Source organism: Ovis canadensis, chromosome 7 (assembly GCF_042477335.2).
Source record: "Ovis canadensis isolate MfBH-ARS-UI-01 breed Bighorn chromosome 7, ARS-UI_OviCan_v2, whole genome shotgun sequence".
NCBI lineage: Eukaryota > Metazoa > Chordata > Mammalia > Artiodactyla > Bovidae > Ovis > Ovis canadensis.
The window spans coordinates 6,094,508-6,116,663 of record NC_091251.1 but is presented as its reverse complement, the minus strand read 5'-3'; positions in this window follow the sequence as shown (position 1 = coordinate 6,116,663).

Below are 22,156 nucleotides of genomic sequence, written 5' to 3'. Positions count from 1 at the left end.
CACTGGAAATGCCAAAGGGTCCTTCACACCATAGCTGCAACTCAAGAAGTTCCCCGACATACCCGTCTCCACTCGAGAGAAAGCACGTGGGGTCCCGCACACATCCAGGGTAGCCCCGTTTCCGCCTCATAGCTCGAGATGAGGGATCCTTTCCCTGTTTCGTAGGGAAAGAATTCCCGGCGTTCCCGTCGCATCTCAAGAGGAGGCGCTCTCCACAGGAAAGAGGAGAGGAACTCCAGGGTCGTGCCACCATTCCAAGAGTCCCCCAGATGTGTCAGTCCATTCCAGAGGAACCTGTTTTCCCTGCACTGCCTTGACGTTCAAGCCGAGGATCGACTCCCACAACGTGTGCACGTGGGACAGCCCTGTGGGAAAGCCTCGTGGGAAAGCCCCGTGGGAAAGACTCGAGGGAAAACCATAGATCCTTTGATCCACGCGGCGGACTGCGTGACACTGCTGCTACCGCTCTGGAGGAAAGCGCAAGTGCATGCCCGCATTCGAAACGAGGATTGACTCCCCTGGGGAGACTCCAGAAGTACCCCAAGATCCATGTCAGCACTGGAGAGGAATCCTCAGGTTCCGGCCCCGACTCCACACAAGGTCTTAGGCCCCGGCATCGACGGGAGAGGAATCCCGAGAGGCCCCCGAGGAACTCGCATGGGGACTGGCCTTTCCTGAGGCCACCAGAGCGGGTCCCTGAGGTCCCCGTCGCAAGTCGAGAGCACCTGCCGCAACTCGAGAAAATCCAGGAGGTTTTGCCCTCCAGGCGAGATGAGGCCCATTTCCGCTGAGGCTTCTCGAGGCCAATCACATCTAACGACTGGAACTTCCAAAGGGTCCTTCACACCCTTGCTGCAACTCAAGAAGTTCCCCGACATACCCGTCTCCAATCGAGAGGAAGCACGTGGGTCCTGCACACATCCCGGGGAGCCCCGTTTCCGCCTCCTAGCTCGAGATGAGGGATCCTTTCCCTGTTTCGTAAGGAAAGAATTCCCGGCGTTCCCGTCGCATCTCAAGAGGAGGCGCTCTCCACAGGAAAGGCGAGAGGAACTCCATGGTCGTGCCACCATTCCAAGAGTCCCCCAGATGTGTCAGTCCATTCAAGAGGAACCTATTTTCCCTGCACTGCCTTGACGTTCAAGCCGAGGATCGACTCCCACCACGTGTGCACGTGGTACAGCCCTGTGGGAAAGCCTCGTGGGAAAGCCTCATGGGAAAGACTCGAGGGAAAACCATAGATCCTTTGATCCACGCGGCAGACTGCGTGACACTGCCGCTACCGCTCTGGAGGAAAGCGCAAGTGCATGCCCGCATTCGAGACGAGGACTGACTCCCCTGGGGAGACTCCAGAAGTACCCCAAGATCCATGTCAGCACTGGAGAGGAATCCTCAGGTTCCGGCCCCGACTCCACACAAGGTCTTAGGCCCCGGCATCGACGGGAGAGGAATCCCGAGAGGCCCCCGAGGAACTCGCATGGGGACTGGCCTTTCCTGAGGCCACCAGAGCGGGTCCATGAGGTCCCCGTCGTAAGTCGAGAGCACCTACCGTAACTCGACAAAATCCAGGCGGTTTTGCCTCCCGGCGAGATGAGGCCCATTTCCGCTGAGGCTTCTCGAGGCCAATCACATGTAACGACTGGAACTTCCAAAGGGTCCTTCACACCCTTGCTGCAACTCAAGAAGTTCCCCGACATACCCGTCTCCACTCTAGCGGAAGCACGTGGTGTCCCACACACATCCAGGGGAGCCCCGTTTCGACCTCCTAGCTCGAGATTAGGGATCCTTTCCCTGTTTCGTAGGGAAAGAATTCCCGGCGTTCCCGTCGCATCTCAAGAGGAGGCGCTCTCCACAGGAAAGGCGAGAGGAACTGCAGGGTCGAGACACCATTCCAAGAGTCCCCCAGATGTGTCAGTCCATTCCAGAGGAAACTGTTTTCCCTGCACTGCCTTGACGTTCAAGCCGAGGATCGACTCCCACCACGTGTGCACGTGGGACAGCCCTGTGGGAAAGCCTCGTGGGAAATCCTCGTGGGAAAGACTCGAGGGAAAACCAGAGATCCTTTGATCCACGCGGCGGACTGCGTGACACTGCTGCTACCGCTCTGGAGGAAAGTGCTAGTGCATGCCCGCATTCGAGACGAGGACTGACTCCCCTGGAGCGACTCCAGGAGTACCCCAAGATCCATGTCAGCACTGGAGAGGAATCCTCAGGTTCCGGCCCCGACTCCACACAATGTCTTAGGCCCCGGCATCGACGGGAGAGGAATCCCGAGACGCCCCCGAGGAACTCGCATGGGGACTGGCCTTTCCTGAGGCCACCAGAGCGGTTCCCTGAGGTCCCCGTCGTAATTCGAGAGCACCTGCCGCAACTCGAGTAAATCCAGGAGGTTTTGCCCTTCAGGCGAGATGAGGCCCATTTCCGCTGAGGCTTCTCGAGGCCAATCACATCTAACCACTGGAACTTCCAAAGGGTCCTTCACACCATTGCTGCAACTCAAGAAGTTCCCCGACATACCCGTCTCCACTGGAGAGAAAGCAGGTGGGGTCCCGCAAACATCCAAGGGCGCCCCGTTTCCGCCTCCTAGCTCGAGATGAGGGATCCTTTCCCTGTTTCGTAGGGAAAGAATTCCCGGCGTTCCCGTCGCATTTCAAGAGGAGGCGCTCTCCACAGGAAAGGCGAGAGGAACTCCAGGGTCGTGACACCATTCCAAGAGTCCCCCAGATGTGTCAGTCCATTCCAGAGGAACCTGTTTTCCCTGCACTGCCTTGACGTTCAAGCCGAGGATCGACTCCCACCACGTGTGCACGTGGGACAGCCCTGTGGGAAAGCCTCGTGGGAAAACCTCGTGGGAAAGACTCGAGGGAAAACCATAGATCCTTTGATCCACGCGGAGGACTGCGTGACACTGCTGCTACCGCTCTGGAGGAAAGCGCAAGTGCATGCCCGCATTCGACACGAGGACTGACTCCCCTGGGGAGACTCCAGAAGTACCCCAAGATCCATGTCAGCACTGGAGAGGAATCCTCAGGTTCCGGCCCCGACTCCACACAAGGTCTTAGGCCCCGGCATCGACGGGAGAGGAATCCCAAGAGGCCCCCGAGGAACTCGCATGGGGACTGGCCTTTCCTGAGGCCACCAGAGCGGTTCCCTGAGGTCCCCGTCGTAAGTCGAGAGCACCTGCCACAACTCGAGAAAATCCAGGAGGTTTTGCCCTCCAGGCGAGATGAGGCCCATTTCCGCTGAGGCTTCTCGAGGCCAATCACATCTAACCACTGGAACTTCCAAAGGGTCCTTCACACCCTTGCTGCAACTCAAGAAGTTCTCCGACATACCCGTCTCCACTCGAGAGGAAGCACGTGGTGTCCCGCACACATCCAGGGGAGCCCCGTTTCCGCCTCCTAGCTCGAGATGAGGGATCCTTTCCCTGTTTCGTAGGGAAAGAATTCCCGGCGTTCCCGTCGCATCTCAAGAGGAGGCGCTCTCCACAGGAAAGGCGAGAGGAACTCCAGGGTCGAGACACCATTCCAAGAGTCCCCCAGATGTGTCAGTCCATTCCAGAGGAACCTGTTTTCCCTGCACTGCCTTGACGTTCAAGCCGAGGATCGACTCCCACCACTTGTACACGTGGGACAGCCCTGTGGGAAAGCCTCGTGGGAAAGCCTCGTGGGAAAGACTCGAGGGAAAACCATAGATCCTTTGATCCACGCGGCGGACTGCGTGACACTGCTGCTACCGCTCTGGAGGAAAGCGCAAGTGCATGCCCGCATTCGAGACGAGGACTGACTCCCCTGGGGAGACTCCAGAAGTACCCCAAGATCCATGTCAGCACTGGAGAGGAATCCTCAGGTTCCGGCCCCGAATCCACACAAGGTCTTAGGCCCCGGCATCGACGGGAGAGGAATCCCGAGACGCCCCCGAGGAACTCGCATGGGGACTGGCCTTTCCTGAGGCCACCAGAGCGGGTCCCTGAGGTCCCCGTCGTAAGTCGAGAGCACCTGCCGCAACTCGAGAAAATCCAGGAGGTTTTGCCCTCCAGGCGAGATGAGGCCCATTTCCGCTGAGGCTTCTCGAGGCTAATCACGTCTAACCACTGGAACTTCCAAAGGGTCCTTCACACCCTTGCTGCAACTCAAGAAGTTCCCCGACATACCCGTCTCCACTCGAGAGGAAGCACGTGGGTCCCGCACACATCCAGGGGAGCCCCGTTTCCGCCTCCTAGCTCGAGATGAGGGATCCTTTCCCTGTTTCGTAGGGAAAGAATTCCCGGCGTTCCCGTCGCATCTCAAGAGGAGGTGCTCTCCACAGGAAAGGGGAGAGGAACTCCAGGGTCGTGCCACCATTCCAAGAGTCCCCCAGATGTGTCAGTCCATTCCAGAGGAACCTGTTTTCCTGCACTGCCTTGACGTTCAAGCCGAGGATCGACTCCCACCACGTGTGCACGTGGGACAGCCCTGTGGGAAAGCCTCGTGGGAAAGCCTCGTGGGAAAGACTCGAGGGAAAACCATAGATCCTTTGATCCACGCGGCGGACTGCGTGACACTGCTGCTACCGCTCTGGAGGAAAGCGCAAGTGCATGCCCGCATTCGAGACGAGGACTGACTCCCATGGGGAGACTCCAGAAGTACCCCAAGATCCATGTCAGCACTGGAGAGGAATCCTCAGGTTCCGGCCCCGACTCCACACAAGGTCTTACGCCCCGGCATCGACGGAAGAGGAATCCCGAGACGCCCCGGAGGAACTCGCATGGGGACTGGCCTTTCCTGAGGCCACCAGAGCGGGTCCCTGAGGTCCCCGTCGTAAGTCGAGAGCACCTGCCGCAACTCGAGAAAATCCAGGAGGTTTTGCCCTCCAGGCGAGATGAGGCCCATTTCCGCTGAGGCTTCTCGAGGCCAATCACGTCTAATCACTGGAACTTCCAAAGGGTCCTTCACACCCTTGCTGCAACTCAAGAAGTTCCCCGACATACCCGTCTCCACTCGAGAGAAGCACGTGGGGTCCCGCACACATCCAGGGGAGCCCCGTTACCGCCTCCTAGCTCGAGATGAGGTATCCTCTCCCTGTTTCATAGGGAAAGAATTCCCGGCGTTCCCGTCGCATCTCAAGAGGAGGCGCTCTCCACAGGAAAAGCGAGAGGAACTCCAGGGTCGTGACACCATTCCAAGAGTCCCCCAGATGAGTCAGTCCATTCCAGAGGAACCTGTTTTCCCTGCACTGCCTTGACGTTCAAGCCGAGGATCGACTCCCACCACGTGTGCACGTGGGACAGCCCTGTGGGAAAGCCTCGTGGGAAAGCCTCGTGGGAAAGACTCGAGGGAAAACCATAGATCCTTTGATCCACGCGGCGGACTGCGTGACACTGCTGCTACCGCTCTGGAGGAAAGCGCAAGTGCATGCCCGCATTCGAGACGAGGACTGACTCCCCTGGGGAGACTCCAGAAGTACCCCAAGATCCATGTCTGCACTGGAGAGGAATCCTCAGGTTCCGGCCCCGACTCCACACAAGGTCTTAGGCCCCGGCATCGACGGGAGAGGAATCCCGAGACGCCCCCGAGGAACTCGCATGGGGACTGGCCTTTCCTGAGGCCACCAGAGCGGGTCCCTGAGGTTCCCGTCGTATGTCGAGAGCACCTGCCGCAACTCGAGAAAATCCAGGAGGTTTTGCCCTCCAGGCGAGATGAGGCCCATTTCCGCTGAGGCTTCTCGAGGCCAATCACATCTAACCACTGGAACTTCCAAAGGGTCCTTCACACCCTTGCTGCAACTCAAGAAGATCCCCGACATACCGGTCTGCACTCGAGAGGAAGCACGTGGGGTCCCGCAGACATCCAGGGGAGCCCCGTTTCCGCCTCCTAGCTAGAGATAAGGGATCCTTTCCCTGTTTCGTAGGGAAAGAATTCCCGGCGTTCCCGTCGCATCTCAAGAGGAGGCGCTCTCCACAGGAAAGGCGAGAGGAACTCCAGGGTCGTGCCACCATTCCAATAGTCCCCCAGATGTGTCAGTCCATTCCAGAGGAACCTGTTTTCCCTGCACTGCCTTGACGTTCAAGCCGAGGATCGACTCCCACCACGTGTGCACCTTGGACAGCCCTGTGGGAAAGCCTCGTGGGAAAGCCTCGTGGGAAAGACTCGAGGGAAAACCATAGATCCTTTGATCCACACGGCGGACTGCGTGACACTGCTGCTACCGCTCTGGAGGAAAGCGCAAGTGCATGCCCGCATTCGAGACGAGGACTGACTCCCCTGGGGAGACTCCAGAAGTACCCCAAGATCCATGTCAGCACTGGAGAGGAATCCTCAGGTTCCGGCCCCGACTCCACACAAGGTCTTAGGCACCGGCATCGACGGGAGAAAAATCCCGAGAGGCCCCCGAGGAACTCGCATGGGGACTGGCCTTTCCTGAGGCCACCAGAGCGGGTCCCTGAGGTCCCCGTCGTAAGTCAAGAGCACCTGCCGCAACTCGAGAAAATCCAGGAGGTTTTGCCCTCCAGGCGAGATGAGGCCCATTTCCGCTGAGGCTTCTCGAGGCAAATCACATCTAACCACTGGAACTTCCAAAGGGTCCTTCACACCCTTGCTGCAACTCAAGAAGTTCCCCGACATACCCGTCTGCACTCGAGAGGAAGCACGTGGTGTCCCGCACACATCCAGGGGAGCCCCGTTTCCGCCTCCTAGCTCGAGATGAGGGATCCTTTCCCTGTTTCGTAGGGAAAGAATTCCCGGCGTTCCCGTCGCATCTCAAGAGGAGGCGCTCACAACAGGAAAGGCGAGAGGAACTCCAGGGTCGTGCCACCATTCCAAGAGTCCCCCAGATGTGTCAGTCCATTCCAGAGGAAACTGTTTTCCCTGCACTGCCTTGACGTTCAAGCCGAGGATCGACTCCCACCACGTGTGCACGTGGGACAGCCCTGTGGGAAAGCCTCGTGGGAAAGCCTCGTGGGAAAGACTCGAGGGAAAACCATAGATCCTTTGATCCACGCGGCGGACTGCGTGACACTGCTGCTACCGCTCTGGAGGAAAGCGCAAGTGCATGCCCGCATTCGAGACGAGGACTGACTCCCCTGGGGAGACTCCAGACGTACCCCAAGATCCATGTCAGCACTGGAGAGGAATCCTCAGGTTCCGGCCCCGACTCCACACAAGGTCTTAGGCCCCGGAATCGACGGGAGAGGAATCCCGAGACGCCCCCGAGGAACTCGCATGGGGACTGGCCTTTCCTGAGGCCACCAGAGCGGGTCCCTGAGGTCCCCGTCGTAAGTCGAGAGCACCTGCCGCAACTCGAGAAAATCCAGGAGGTTTTGCCCTCCAGGCGAGATGAGGCCCATTTCCGCTGAGGCTTCTCTAGGCCAATCACATCTAATCACTGGAACTTCCAAAGGGTCCTTCACACCCTTGCTGCAACTCAAGAAGTTCCCCGACATACCCGTCTCCACTCGAGAGGAAGCACGTGGGGTCCCGCACACATCCAGGGGAGCCCCGTTTCCGCCTCCTAGCTCGAGATGAGGGATCCTTTCCCTGTTTCGTAGGGAAAGAATTCCCGGCGTTCCCGTCGCATCTCAAGAGGAGGCGCTCTCCACAGGAAAGGCGAGAGGAACTCCAGGGTCGTGCCACCATTCCAAGAGTCCCCAAGATGTGTCATTCCATTCCAGGAGAAACTGTTTTCCCTGCACTGCCTTGACGTTCAAGCCGAGGATCGACTCCCACCACGTGTGCACGTGGGACAGCCCTGTCGGAAAGCCTCGTGGGAAAGCCTCGTGGGAAAGACTCGAGGGAAAACCATAGATCCTTTGATCCACGCGGCGGACTGCGTGACACTGCTGCTACCACTCTGGAGGAAAGCGCAATGCATGCCCGCATTCGAGACGAGGACTGACTCCCCTCGGGAGACTCCAGAAGTACACCAAGATCCATGTCAGCACTGGAGAGGAATCCTCAGGTTCCGGCCCCGACTCCACACAAGGTCTTAGGCCCCGGCATCGATGGGAGAGGAATCCAGAGTCGCCCCCGAGGAACTCGCATGGGGACTGGCCTTTCCTGAGGCCACCAGAGCGGTTCCCTGAGGTCCCCGTCGTAAGTCGAGAGCACCTGCCGCAACTCGAGAAAATCCAGGAGGTTTTGCCCTCCAGGCGAGATGAGGCCCATTTCCGCTGAGGCTTCTCGAGGCCAATCACATCTAACCACTGGAACTTCCAAAGGGTCCTTCACACCCTTGCTGCAACTCAAGAAGTTCCCCGACATACCCGTCTCCACTCGAGAGGAAGCACGTGGGGTCCCGCACTCATCCAGGGGAGCCCCGTTTCCGCCTCCTATCTCGAGATGAGGGATCCTTTCCCTGTTTCGTAGGGAAAGAATTCCCGGCGTTCCCGTCGCATCTCAAGAGGAGGCTCTCTCCACAGGAAAGGCGAGAGGAACTCCAGGGTCGTGCCACCATTCCAAGAGTCCCCCAGATGTGTCAGTCCATTCCAGAGGAACCTGTTTTCCCTGCACTGCCGTGACGTTCAAGCCGAGGATCGACTCCCACCACGTGTGCACGTGGGACAGCCCTGTGGGAAAGCCTCGTGGGAAAGCCTCGTGGGTAAGACTCGAGGGAAAACCATAGATCCTTTGATCCACGCGGCGGACTGCGTGACACTGCTGCTACCGCTCTGGAGGAAAGTGCAATGCATGCCCGCATTCGAGACGAGGACTGACTCCCCTCGGGAGACTCCAGACGTACCCCAAGATCCCTGTCAGCACTGGAGAGGAATCCTCAGGTTCCGGCCCCGACTCCACACAAGGTCTTAGGCCCCGGCATCGACGGGAGAGGAATCCCGAGGCGCCCCGGAGGAACTCGCATGGGGACTGGCCTTTCCTGAGGCCAACAGAGCGGGTCCCTGAGGTCCCCGTCGTAAGTCGAGAGCACCTGCCGCAACTCGAGAAAATCCAGGAGGTTTTGTCCTCCAGGCGAGATGAGGCCCATTTCCGCTGAGGCTTCTCGAGGCCAATCACATCTAACCACTGGAACTTTCAAAGGGTCCTTCACACCATTGCTGCAACTCAAGAAGTTCCCCGACATACCCGTCTCCACTCGAGAGGAAGCACGTGGGGTCCCGCACACATCCAGGGGAGCCCCGTTTCCGCCTCCTAGCTCGAGATGAGGGATCCTTTCCCTGTTTCGTAGGGAAAGAATTCCCGGCGTTCCCGTCGCATCTCAAGAGGAGGCGCTCTCCACAGGAAAGGCGAGAGGAACTCCAGGGTCGTGACACCATTCCAAGAGTCCCCCAGATGTGTCAGTCCATTCCAGAGGAACCTGTTTTCCCTGCACTTCCTTGACGTTCAAGCCGAGGATCGACTCCCACCACGTGTGCACGTGGGACAGCCCTGTGGGAAAGCCTCGTGGGAAAGCCTCGTGGGAAAGACTCGAGGGAAAACCATAGATCCTTTGATCCACGCGGCGGACTGCGTGACACTGCTGCTACCGCTCTGGAGGAAAGCGCAAGTGCATGCCCGCATTCGAGACGAGGACTGACTACCCTGGGGACACTCCAGAAGTACCCCAAGATCCATGTCAGCACTGGAGAGGAATCCTCATGTTCCGGCCCCGACTCCACACAAGGTCTTAGGCCCCGGCATCGACGGGAGAGGAATCCCCAGAGGCCCCCGAGGAACTCGCATGGGGACTGGCCTTTCCTGAGGCCACCAGAGCGGGTCCCTGAGGTCCCCGTCGTAAGTCGAGAGCACCTGTCGCAACTCTAGAAAATCCAGGAGGTTTTGCCCTCCAGGCGAGATGAGGCCCATTTCCGCTGAGGCTTCTCGAGGCTAATCACGTCTAACCACTGGAACTTCCAAAGGGTCCTTCACACCATTGCTGCAACTCAAGAAGTTCCCTGACATACCCGTCTCCACTCGAGAGGAAGCACGTGGTGTCCCGCACACATCCAGGGGAGCCCCGCTTCCGCCTCCTAGCTCGAGATGAGGGATCCTTTCCCTGTTTCGTAGGGAAAGAATTCCCGGCGTTCCCGTCGCATCTCAAGAGGAGGCGCTCTCCACAGGAAAGGCGAGAGGAACTCCAGGGTCGTGCCACCATTCCAAGAGTCCCCCAGATGTGTCAGTCCATTCCAGAGGAACCTGTTTTCCCTGCACTGCCTTGACGTTCAAGCCGAGGATCGACTCCCACCACGTGTGCACGTGGGACAGCCCTGTGGGAAAGCCTCGTGGGAAAGCCTCGTGGGAAAGACACGAAGGAAAACCATAGATCCTTTGATCCACGCGGCGGACTGCGTGACACTGCTGCAACCGCTCTGGAGGAAAGCGCAAGTGCATGCCCACATTCGAGACGAGGACTGACTCCCCTGGGGAGACTCCAGAAGTACCCCAAGATCCATGTCAGCACTGGAGAGGAATCCTCAGGTTCCGGCCCCGACTCCACACAAGGTCTTAGGCACCGGAATCGACGGGAAAAGAATCCCGAGAGGCCACCGAGGAACTCGCATGGGGACTGGCCTTTCCTGAGGCCACCAGAGCGGGTCCCTGAGGTCCCCGTCGTAAGTCGAGAGCACCTGCCGCAACTCGAGAAAATCCAGGAGGTTTTGCCCTCCAGGCGAGATGAGGCCCATTTCCGCTGAGGCTTCTCGAGGCCAATCACGTCTAACCACTGGACCTTCCAAAGGGTCCTTCACACCCTTGCTGCAACTCAAGAAGTTCCCCGACATACCCGTCTCCACTCGAGAGGAAGCACGTGGTGTCCCGCACACATCCAGGGGAGCCCCGCTTCCGCCTCCTAGCTCGAGATGAGGGATCCTTTCCCTGTTTCGTAGGGAAAGAATTCCCGGCGTTCCCGTCGCATCTCAAGAGGAGGCGCTCTCCACAGGAAAGGCGAGAGGAACTCCAGGGTCGTGCCACCATTCCAAGAGTCCCCCAGATGTGTCAGTCCATTCCAGAGGAACCTGTTTTCCCTGCACTGCCTTGACGTTCAAGCCGAGGATCGACTCCCACCACGTGTGCACGTGGGACAGCCCTGTGGGAAAGCCTCGTGGGAAAGCCTCGTGGGAAAGACACGAAGGAAAACCATAGATCCTTTGATCCACGCGGCGGACTGCGTGACACTGCTGCAACCGCTCTGGAGGAAAGCGCAAGTGCATGCCCGCATTCGAGACGAGGACTGACTCCCCTGGGGAGACTCCAGAAGTACCCCAAGATCCATGTCAGCACTGGAGAGGAATCCTCAGGTTCCGGCCCCGACTCCACACAAGGTCTTAGGCACCGGAATCGACGGGAAAAGAATCCCGAGAGGCCCCCGAGGAACTCGCATGGGGACTGGCCTTTCCTGAGGCCACCAGAGCGGGTCCCTGAGGTCCCCGTCGTAAGTCGAGAGCACCTGCCGCAACTCGAGAAAATCCAGGAGGTTTTGCCCTCCAGGCGAGATGAGGCCCATTTCCGCTGAGGCTTCTCGAGGCCAATCACGTCTAACCACTGGACCTTCCAAAGGGTCCTTCACACCCTTGCTGCAACTCAAGAAGTTCCCCGACATACCCGTCTCCACTCGAGAGGAAGCACGTGGTGTCCCGCACACATCCAGGGGAGCCCCGTTTCCGCCTCCTAGCTCGAGATGAGGGATCCTTTCCCTGTTTCGTAGGGAAAGAATTCCCGGCGTTCCCGTCGCATCTCAAGAGAAGGCGCTCTCCACAGGAAAGGCGAGAGGAACTCCAGGGTCGTGCCACCATTCCAAGAGTCCCCCAGATGTGTCAGTCCATTCCAGAGGAAACTGTTTTCCCTGCACTGCCTTGACGTTCAAGCCGAGGATCGACTCCCACCACGTGTGCACGTGGGACAGCCCTGTGGGAAAGCCTCGTGGGAAAGCCTCGTGGGAAAGACTTGAGGGAAAACCATAGATCCTTTGATTCACGCGGCGGACTGCGTGACACTGCTGCTACCGCTCTGGAGGAAAGCGCAATGCATGCCCGCATTCGAGACGAGGACTGACTCCCCTGGAGAGACTCCAGACGTACCCCAAGATCCCTGTCAGCACTGGAGAGGAATCCTCAGGTTCCGGCCCCGACTCCACACAAGGTCTTAGGCCCCGGCATAGACGGGAGAGGAATCCTGAGACGCCCCCGAGGAACTCGCATGGGGACTGGCCTTTCCTGAGGCCACCAGAGCGGTTCCCTGAGGTCCCCGTCGTAAGTCGAGAGCACCTGCCGCAACTCGAGAAAATCCAGGAGGTTTTGCCCTCCAGGCGAGATGAGGCCCATTTCCGCTGAGGCTTCTCGAGGCCAATCACATCTAACCACTGGAACTTCCAAAGGGTCCTTCACACCCTTGCTGCAACTCAAGAAGTTCCCCGACATACCCGTCTCCACTCGAGAGGAAGCACGTGGGTCCCGCACACATCCAGGGGAGCCCCGTTTCCGCCTCCTAGCTCGAGATGAGGGATCCTTTCCCTGTTTCGTAGGGAAAGAATTCCCGGCGTTCCCGTCGCATCTCAAGAGGAGGCGCTCTCCACAGGAAAGGCGAGAGGAACTCCAGGGTCGTGCCACCATTCCAAGAGTCCCCCAGATGTGTCAGTCCATTCCAGAGGAACCTGTTTTCCCTGCACTGCCTTGACGTTCAAGCCGAGGATCGACTCCCACCACGTGTGCACGTGGGACAGCCCTGTGGGAAAGCCTCGTGGGAAAGCCTCGTGGGAAAGACTCGAGGGAAAACCATAGATCCTTTGATCCACGCGGCGGACTGCGTGACACTGCTGCTACCGCTCTGGAGGAAAGCGCAAGTGCATGCCCGCATTCGAGACGAGGACTGACTCCCCTGGGGAGACTCCAGAATTACCCCAAGATCCATGTCAGCACTGGAGAGGAATCCTCAGGTTCCGGCCCCGACTCCACACAAGGTCTTAGGCCCTGGCATCGACGGGAGAGGAATCCCGAGACGCCCCCGAGGAACTCGCATGGGGACTGGCCTTTCCTGAGGCCACCAGAGCGGGTCCCTGAGGTCCCCGTCGTAAGTCGAGAGCACCTGCCGCAACTCGAGAAAATCCAGGAGGTTTTGCCCTCCAGGCGAGATGAGGCCCATTTCCGCTGAGGCTTCTCGAGGCCAATCACATCTAACCACTGGAACTTCCAAAGGGTCCTTCACACCCTTGCTGCAACTCAAGATGTTCCCCGACATACCCGTCTCCACTCGAGAGGAAGCACGTGGGTCCCGCACACATCCAGGGGAGCCCCGTTTCCGCCTCCTAGCTCGAGATGAGGGATCCTTTCCCTGTTTCGTAGGGAAAGAATTCCCGGCGTTCCCGTCGCATCTCAAGAGGAGGCGCTCTCCACAGGAAAGGCGAGAGGAACTCCAGGGTCGTGCCACCATTCCAAGAGTCCCCCAGATGTGTCAGTCCATTCCAGAGGAACCTGTTTTCCCTGCACTGCCTTGACGTTCAAGCCGAGGATCGACTCCCACCACGTGTGCACGTGGGACAGCCCTGTGGGAAAGCCTCGTGGGAAAGCCTCGTGGGAAAGACTCGAGGGAAAACCATAGATCCTTTGATCCACGCGGCGGACTGCGTGACACTGCTGCTACCGCTCTGGAGGAAAGCGCAAGTGCATGCCCGCATTCGAGACGAGGACTGACTCCCCTGGGGAGACTCCAGAATTACCCCAAGATCCATGTCAGCACTGGAGAGGAATCCTCAGGTTCCGGCCCCGACTCCACACAAGGTCTTAGGCCCTGGCATCGACGGGAGAGGAATCCCGAGACGCCCCCGAAGAACTCGCATGGGGACTGGCCTTTCCTGAGGCCACCAGAGCGGGTCCCTGAGGTCCCCGTCGTAAGTCGAGAGCACCTGCCGCAACTCGAGAAAATCCAGGAGGTTTTGCCCTCCAGGCGAGATGAGGCCCATTTCCGCTGAGGCTTCTCGAGGCCAATCACATCTAACCACTGGAACTTCCAAAGGGTCCTTCACACCCTTGCTGCAACTCAAGAAGTTCCCCGACATACCCGTCTGCACTCGAGAGGAAGCACGTGGTGTCCCGCACACATCCAGGGGAGCCCCGTTTCCGCCTCCTATCTCGAGATGAGGGATCCTTTCCCTGTTTCGTAGGGAAAGAATTCCCGGCGTTCCCGTCGCATCTCAAGAGGAGGCGCTCTCCACAGGAAAGGCGAGAGGAACTCCAGGGTCGTGCCACCATTCCAAGAGTCCCCCAGATGTGTCAGTCCATTCCAGAGGAACCAGTTTTCCCTGCACTGCCTTGACGTTCAAGCCGAGGATCGACTCCCACCACGTGTGCACGTGGGACAGCCCTGTGGGAAAGCCTCGTGGGAAAGCCTCGTGGGAAAGACTCGAGGGAAAACCATAGATCCTTTGATCCACACGGCGGACTGCGTGACACTGCTGCTACCGCTCTGGAGGAAAGTGCAAGTGCATGCCCGCATTCGAGACGAGGACTGACTCCGCTGGGGAGACTCCAGAAGTACCCCAAGATCCATGTCAGCACTGGAGAGGAATCCTCAGGTTCCGGCCCCGACTCCACACAAGGTCTTAGGCACCGGCATCGACGGGAGAAAAATCCCGAGAGGCCCCCGAGGAACTCGCATGGGGACTGGCCTTTCCTGAGGCCACCAGAGCGGGTCCCTGAGGTCCCCGTCGTAAGTCGAGAGCACCTGCCGCAACTCGAGAAAATCCAGGAGGTTTTGCCCTCCAGGCGAGATGAGGCCCATTTCCGCTAAGGCTTCTCGAGGCCAATCACATCTAACCACTGGAACTTCCAAAGGGTCCTTCACACCCTTGCTGCAACTCAAGAAGTTCCCCGACATACTCGACTGCACTCGAGAGGAAGCACGTGGTGTCCCGCATACATCCAGGGGAGCCCCGTTTCCGCCTCCTAGCTCGAGATGAGGGATCCTTTCCCTGTTTCGTAGGGAAAGAATTCCCGGCGTTCCCGTCGCATCGCAAGAGGAGGCGCTCTCCACAGGAAAGGCGAGAGGAACTCCAGGGTCATGCCACCATTCCAAGAGTCCCCCAGATGTGTCAGTCCATTCCAGAGGAACCTGTTTTCCCTGCACTGCCTTGACGTTCAAGCCGAGGATCGACTCCCACCACGTGTGCACGTGGGACAGCCCTGTGGGAAAGCCTCGTGGGAAAGCCTCGTGGGAAAGACTCGAGGGAAAACCATAGATCCTTTGATCCACGCGGCGGACTGCGTGACACTGCTGCTACCGCTCTGGAGGAAAGCGCAAGTGCATGCCCGCATTCGAGACGAGGACTGACTCCCCTGGGGAGACTCCAGGAGTACCCCAAGATCCATGTCAGCACTGGAGATGAATCCTCAGGTTCCGGCCCCGACTCCACACAAGGTCTTAGACCCCGGCATCGACGGGAGAGGAATCCCGAGAGGCCCCCGAGGAACTCGCATGGGGACTGGCCTTTCCTGAGGCCACCAGAGCGGGTCCCTGAGGTCCCCGTCGTAAGTCGAGAGCACCTGCCGCAACTCGAGAAAATCCAGGAGGTTTTGCCCTCCAGGCGAGATGAGGCCCATTTCCGCTGAGGCTTCTCGAGGCAAATCACATCTAACCACTGGAACTTCCAAAGGGTCCTTCACACCCTTGCTGCAACTCAAGAAGTTCCCCGACATACCCGTCTCCAATCGAGAGGAAGTACGTGGGTCCTGCACACATCCAGGGGAGCCCCGTTTCCGCCTCCTAGCTCGAGATGAGGGATCCTTTCCCTGTTTCGTAGGGAAAGAATTCCCGGCGTTCCCGTCGCATCTCAAGAGGAGGCGCTCTCCACAGGAAAGGCGAGAGGAACTCCATGGTCGTGCCACCATTCCAAGAGTCCCCCAGATGTGTCAGTCCATTCAAGAGGAACCTGTTTTCCCTGCACTGCCTTGACGTTCAAGCCGAGGATCGACTCCCACCACGTGTGCACGTGGTACAGCCCTGTGGGAAAGCCTCGTGAGAAAGCCTCATGGGAAAGACTCGAGGGAAAACCATAGATCCTTTGATCCACGCGGCAGACTGCGTGACACTGCTGCTACCGCTCTGGAGGAAAGCGCAAGTGCATGCCCGCATTCGAGACGAGGACTGACTCCCCTGGGGAGACTCCAGAAGTACCCCAAGATCCATGTCAGCACTGGAGAGGAATCCTCAGGTTCCGGCCCCGACTCCACACAAGGTCTTAGGCCCCGGCATCGACGGGAGAGGAATCCCGAGAGGCCCCCGAGGAACTCGCATGGGGACTGGCCTTTCCTGAGGCCACCAGAGCGGGTCCATGAGGTCCCCGTCGTAAGTCGAGAGCACCTACCGTAACTCGACAAAATCCAGGCGGTTTTGCCTCCAGGCGAGATGAGGCCCATTTCCGCTGAGGCTTCTCGAGGCCAATCACATGTAACGACTGGAACTTCCAAAGGGTCCTTCACACCCTTGCTGCAACTCAAGAAGTTCCCCGACATACCCGTCTCCACTCTAGCGGAAGCACGTGGTGTCCCAAACACATCCAGGGGAGCCCCGTTTCGACCTCCTAGCTCGAGATGAGGGATCCTTTCCCTGTTTCGTAGGGAAAGAATTCCCGGCGTTCCCGTCGCATCTCAAGAGGAGGCGCTCTCCACAGGAAAGGCGAGAGGAACTGCAGGGTCGAGACACCATTCCAAGAGTCCCCCAGATGTGTCAGTCCATTCCAGAGGAAACTGTTTTCCCTGCACTGCCTTGACGTTCAAGCCGAGGATCGACTCCCAACACGTGTGCACGTGGGACAGCCCTGTGGGAAAGCCTCGTGGGAAATCCTCGTGGGAAAGACTCGAGGGAAAACCATAGATCCTTTGATCCACGCGGCGGACTGCGTGACACTGCTGCTACCGCTCTGGAGGAAAGTGCTAGTGCATGCCCGCATTCGAGACGAGGACTGACTCCCCTGGGGCGACTCCAGGAGTACCCCAAGATCCATGTCAGCACTGGAGAGGAATCCTCAGGTTCCGGCCCCGACTCCACACAATGTCTTAGGCCCCGGCATCGACGGGAGAGGAATCCCGAGACGCCCCCGAGGAACTCGCATGGGGACTGGCCTTTCCTGAGGCCACCAGAGCGGTTCCCTGAGGTCCCCGTCGTAATTCGAGAGCACCTGCCGCAACTCGAGAAAATCCAGGAGGTTTTGCCCTCCAGGCGAGATGAGGCCCATTTCCGCTGAGGCTTCTCGAGGCCAATCACATCTAACCACTGGAACTTCCAAAGGGTCCTTCACACCATTGCTGCAACTCAAGAAGTTCCCCGACATACCCGTCTCCACTGGAGAGAAAGCAGGTGGGTTCCCGCACACATCCAAGGGCGCCCCGTTTCCGCCTCCTAGCTCGAGATGAGGGATCCTTTCCCTGTTTCGTAGGGAAAGAATTCCCGGCGTTCCCGTCGCATCTCAAGAGGAGGCGCTCTCCACAGGAAAGGCGAGAGGAACTCCAGGGTCGTGCCACCATTCCAAGAGTCCCCCAGATGTGTCAGTCCATTCCAGAGGAACCTGTTTTCCCTGCACTGCCTTGACGTTCAAGCCGAGGATCGACTCCCACCACGTGTGCACGTGGGACAGCCCTGTGGGAAAGCCTCGTGGGAAAGCCTCGTGGGAAAGACTCGAGGGAAAACCATAGATCCTTTGATCCACGCGGAGGACTGCGTGACACTGCTGCTACCGCTCTGGAGGAAAGCGCAAGTGCATGCCCGCGTTCGACACGAGGACTGACTCCCCTGGGGAGACTCCAGAAGTACCCCAAGATCCATGTCAGCACTGGAGAGGAATCCTCAGGTTCCGGCCCCGACTCCACACAAGGTCTTAGGCCCCGGCATCGACGGGAGAGGAATCCCGAGAGGCCCCCGAGGAACTCGCATGGGGACTGGCCTTTCCTGAGGCCACCAGAGCGGTTCCCTGAGGTCCCCGTCGTAAGTCGAGAGCACCTGCCGCAACTCGAGAAAATCCAGGAGGTTTTGCCCTCCAGGCGAGATGAGTCCCATTTCCGCTGAGGCTTCTCGAGGCCAATCACATCTAACCACTGGAACTTCCAAAGGGTCCTTCACACCCTTGCTGCAACTCAAGAAGTTCTCCGACATACCCGTCTCCACTCGAGAGGAAGCACGTGGTGTCCCGCACACATCCAGGGGAGCCCAGTTTCCGCCTCCTAGCTCGAGATGAGGGATCCTTTCCCTGTTTCGTAGGGAAAGAATTCCCGGCGTTCCCGTCGCATCTCAAGAGGAGGCGCTCTCCACAGGAAAGGCGAGAGGAACTCCAGGGTCGAGACACCATTCCAAGAGTCCCCCAGATGTGTCAGTCCATTCCAGAGGAACCTGTTTTCCCTGCACTGCCTTGACGTTCAAGCCGAGGATCGACTCCCACCACTTGTACACGTGGGACAGCCCTGTGGGAAAGCCTCGTGGGAAAGCCTCGTGGGAAAGACTCGAGGGAAAACCATAGATCCTTTGATCCACGCGGCGGACTGCGTGACACTGCTGCTACCGCTCTGGAGGAAAGCGAAAGTGCATGCCCGCATTCGAGACGAGGACTGACTCCCCTGGGGAGACTCCAGAAGTACCCCAAGATCCATGTCAGCACTGGAGAGGAATCCTCAGGTTCCGGCCCCGAATCCACACAAGGTCTTAGGCCCCGGCATCGACGGGAGAGGAATCCCGAGACGCCCCCGAGGAACTCGCATGGGGACTGGCCTTTCCTGAGGCCACCAGAGCGGGTCCCTGAGGTCCCCGTCGTAAGTCGAGAGCACCTGCCGCAACTCGAGAAAATCCAGGAGGTTTTGCCCTCCAGGCGAGATGAGGCCCATTTCCGCTGAGGCTTCTCGAGGCTAATCACGTCTAACCACTGGAACTTCCAAAGGGTCCTTCACACCCTTGCTGCAACTCAAGAAGTTCCCCGACATACCCGTCTCCACTCGAGAGGAAGCACGTGGGTCCCGCACACATCCAGGGGAGCCCCGTTTCCGCCTCCTAGCTCGAGATGAGGGATCCTTTCCCTGTTTCGTAGGGAAAGAATTCCCGGCGTTCCCGTCGCATCTCAAGAGGAGGTGCTCTCCACAGGAAAGGGGAGAGGAACTCCAGGGTCGTGCCACCATTCCAAGAGTCCCCCAGATGTGTCAGTCCATTCCAGAGGAACCTGTTTTCCTGCACTGCCTTGACGTTCAAGCCGAGGATCGACTCCCACCACGTGTGCACGTGGGACAGCCCTGTGGGAAAGCCTCGTGGGAAAGCCTCGTGGGAAAGACTCGAGGGAAAACCATAGATCCTTTGATCCACGCGGCGGACTGCGTGACACTGCTGCTACCGCTCTGGAGGAAAGCGCAAGTGCATGCCCGCATTCGAGACGAGGACTGACTCCCATGGGGAGACTCCAGAAGTACCCCAAGATCCATGTCAGCACTGGAGAGGAATCCTCAGGTTCCGGCCCCGACTCCACACAAGGTCTTACGCCCCCGCATCGACGGAAGAGGAATCCCGAGACGCCCCGGAGGAACTCGCATGGGGACTGGCCTTTCCTGAGGCCACCAGAGCGGTTCCCTGAGGTCCCCGTCGTAAGTCGAGAGCATCTGCCGCAACTCGAGAAAATCCAGGAGGTTTTGCCCTCCAGGCGAGATGAGGCCCATTTCCGCTGAGGCTTCTCGAGGCCAATCACGTCTAATCACTGGAACTTCCAAAGGGTCCTTCACACCCTTGCTGCAACTCAAGAAGTTCCCCGACATACCCGTCTCCACTCGAGAGGAAGCACGTGGGGTCCCGCACACATCCAGGGGAGCCCCGTTTCCGCCTCCTATCTCGAGATGAGGGATCCTTTCCCTGTTTCTTAGGGAAAGAATTCCCGGCGTTCCCGTCGCATCTCAAGAGGAGGCTCTCTCCACAGGAAAGGCGAGAGGAACTCCAGGGTCGTGCCACCATTCCAAGAGTCCCCCAGATGTGTCAGTCCATTCCAGAGGAACCTGTTTTCCCTGCACTGCCGTGACGTTCAAGCCGAGGATCGACTCCCACCACGTGTGCACGTGGGACAGCCCTGTGGGAAAGCCTCGTGGGAAAGCCTCGTGGGTAAGACTCGAGGGAAAACCATAGATCCTTTGATCCACGCGGCGGACTGCGTGACACTGCTGCTACCGCTCTGGAGGAAAGTGCAATGCATGCCGCATTCGAGACGAGGACTGACTCCCCTCGGGAGACTCCAGACGTACCCCAAGATCCCTGTCAGCACTGGAGAGGAATCCTCAGGTTCCGGCCCCGACTCCACACAAGGTCTTAGGCCCCGGCATCGACGGGAGAGGAATCCCGAGACGCCCCGGAGGAACTCGCATGGGGACTGGCCTTTCCTGAGGCCAACAGAGCGGGTCCCTGAGGTCCCCGTCGTAAGTCGAGAGCACCTGCCGCAACTCGAGAAAATCCAGGAGGTTTTGTCCTCCAGGCGAGATGAGGCCCATTTCCGCTGAGGCTTCTCGAGGCCAATCACATCTAACCACTGGAACTTTCAAAGGGTCCTTCACACCATTGCTGCAACTCAAGAAGTTCCCCGACATACCCGTCTCCACTCGAGAGGAAGCACGTGGGGTCCCGCACACATCCAGGGGAGCCCCGTTTCCGCCTCCTAGCTCGAGATGAGGGATCCTTTCCCTGTTTCGTAGGGAAAGAATTCCCGGCGTTCCCGTCGCATCTCAAGAGGAGGCGCTCTCCACAGGAAAGGCGAGAGGAACTCCAGGGTCGTGACACCATTCCAAGAGTCCCCCAGATGTGTCAGTCCATTCCAGAGGAACCTGTTTTCCCTGCACTTCCTTGACGTTCAAGCCGAGGATCGACTCCCACCACGTGTGCACGTGGGACAGCCCTGTGGGAAAGCCTCGTGGGAAAGCCTCGTGGGAAAGACTCGAGGGAAAACCATAGATCCTTTGATCCACGCGGCGGACTGCGTGACACTGCTGCTACCGCTCTGGAGGAAAGCGCAAGTGCATGCCCGCATTCGAGACGAGGACTGACTCCCCTGGGGACACTCCAGAAGTACCCCAAGATCCATGTCAGCACTGGAGAGGAATCCTCATGTTCCGGCCCCGACTCCACACAAGGTCTTAGGCCCCGGCATCGACGGGAGAGGAATCCCCAGAGGCCCCCGAGGAACTCGCATGGGGACTGGCCTTTCCTGAGGCCACCAGAGCGGGTCCCTGAGGTCCCCGTCGTAAGTCGAGAGCACCTGTCGCAACTCTAGAAAATCCAGGAGGTTTTGCCCTCCAGGCGAGATGAGGCCCATTTCCGCTGAGGCTTCTCGAGGCTAATCACGTCTAACCACTGGAACTTCCAAAGGGTCCTTCACACCATTGCTGCAACTCAAGAAGTTCCCTGACATACCCGTCTCCACTCGAGAGGAAGCACGTGGTGTCCCGCACACATCCAGGGGAGCCCCGCTTCCGCCTCCTAGCTCGAGATGAGGGATCCTTTCCCTGTTTCGTAGGGAAAGAATTCCCGGCGTTCCCGTCGCATCTCAAGAGGAGGCGCTCTCCACAGGAAAGGCGAGAGGAACTCCAGGGTCGTGCCACCATTCCAAGAGTCCCCCAGATGTGTCAGTCCATTCCAGAGGAACCTGTTTTCCCTGCACTGCCTTGACGTTCAAGCCGAGGATCGACTCCCACCACGTGTGCACGTGGGACAGCCCTGTGGGAAAGCCTCGTGGGAAAGCCTCGTGGGAAAGACACGAAGGAAAACCATAGATCCTTTGATCCACGCGGCGGACTGCGTGACACTGCTGCAACCGCTCTGGAGGAAAGCGCAAGTGCATGCCCGCATTCGAGACGAGGACTGACTCCCCTGGGGAGACTCCAGAAGTACCCCAAGATCCATGTCAGCACTGGAGAGGAATCCTCAGGTTTCGGCCCCGACTCCACACAAGGTCTTAGGCACCGGAATCGACGGGAAAAGAATCCCGAGAGGCCCCCGAGGAACTCGCATGGGGACTGGCCTTTCCTGAGGCCACCAGAGCGGGTCCCTGAGGTCCCCGTCGTAAGTCGAGAGCACCTGCCGCAACTCGAGAAAATCCAGGAGGTTTTGCCCTCCAGGCGAGATGAGGCCCATTTCCGCTGAGGCTTCTCGAGGCCAATCACGTCTAACCACTGGACCTTCCAAAGGGTCCTTCACACCCTTGCTGCAACTCAAGAAGTTCCCCGACATACCCGTCTCCACTCGAGAAGAAGCAC